This window comes from Toxotes jaculatrix, chromosome 12 (genome assembly GCF_017976425.1).
Source record: "Toxotes jaculatrix isolate fToxJac2 chromosome 12, fToxJac2.pri, whole genome shotgun sequence".
Classification (NCBI taxonomy): domain Eukaryota; kingdom Metazoa; phylum Chordata; class Actinopteri; family Toxotidae; genus Toxotes; species Toxotes jaculatrix.
In genome coordinates this window covers 1,208,885-1,209,995 of record NC_054405.1, presented here as the reverse complement: position 1 = coordinate 1,209,995, position 1,111 = coordinate 1,208,885, and the positions used below count along the sequence as shown (strand labels likewise).

Below are 1,111 nucleotides of genomic sequence, written 5' to 3'. Positions count from 1 at the left end.
TGTTCCCCACCAAAGCCTAAAAATAAAGCATACTAGAACAACATCTAGCACACATTTCTCCCACAAACAAGCAGCAAAGACGGACAGGAGAGCTCGCACTTCATTTTCTCATGGAAAGGCCACGCCCACTTCCCCAATTCCAATGGGAACACGGGTAATTGTCATGACTAAACACGCCACTCTGTAGCGCACGCCAGAGAGCTTCTGCAGAGCAACACTGCCGCTTTGTGGACAGACTGCAAAAGCTGACATATAACTCCAAATCAACAAAATGGAGAGTCTGCAACAGGTTAGCACATGGGCATTCCTGACACATTGTGTTTTCTTCTACACGCAAGCATCGGGGGAGAGCGCGAACGCAGTCCCCCACTACCAGAAATTATGCAGTCGAGATTCCCACATTTGGGGAATTCGCAGGGATCAGCACAGCCGGAGTGCAATGGCTGAGCCTCACCCTGGGTGAACCACCTTGTTGATCATGGTATCTCCCCTGCCAGGTAAGTATGAGCTGCAGTTGGATGAGAGCGGGTGGTGGTCACCAGGCACAGCACTCTGGCTGACGGTGCCTACAATGCATAATCCCACATTTCAGTGCCTTGAGCATCAGCTCCCCTTTGTCTGTTACGTTTATGGCTGAAAAGACACAAACACTGCTGCAAATAAGCTGCGGCGTGCGGCAAACACGCTTTGTTGGATCCACCCATCATGCACTGCTCTGCCAAAAACAAAGGAACACTGTGTGAAATGCCACTAGTCAAGCTGTCTCTTGGGAAAGAAAGCAAAGGCCCACGTGGTACACTTTTCTTGTCTCAAAGACGCCAGCGTCCCCACCAAAGCCTAAAAATAAAGTATACCAGCGAAATCACAACATCTAGCACACATTTCTTCCACAAACAAGCAGCAAAGTCGGACAGGAGAGCTCACACTTCATTTTCTCATGGAAAGGCCACGCCCACTTCCCCAATTCCAATGGGAACACGGGTAATTGTCATGACTAAACACGCCACTCTGTAGCGTACGCCAGAGAGCTTCTGCAGAGCAACACTGCCGCTTTGTGGACAGACTGCAAAAGCTGACATATAACTCTAAATTGTTTGCCAGTGACCTGACG

General features: G+C 49.5%; 1 non-coding gene across 1 annotated transcript; it reads right to left on the bottom strand.

The window, feature by feature from the left end:
* Window positions 1-341: 341 nt before the first annotated feature.
* LOC121191338 lies at window positions 342-505 on the bottom strand. Its single transcript, XR_005895104.1, has one exon. It is a non-coding gene; the product is annotated as a U1 spliceosomal RNA (small nuclear RNA).
* Between the last annotated feature and the right edge of the window lie 606 nt (window positions 506-1,111).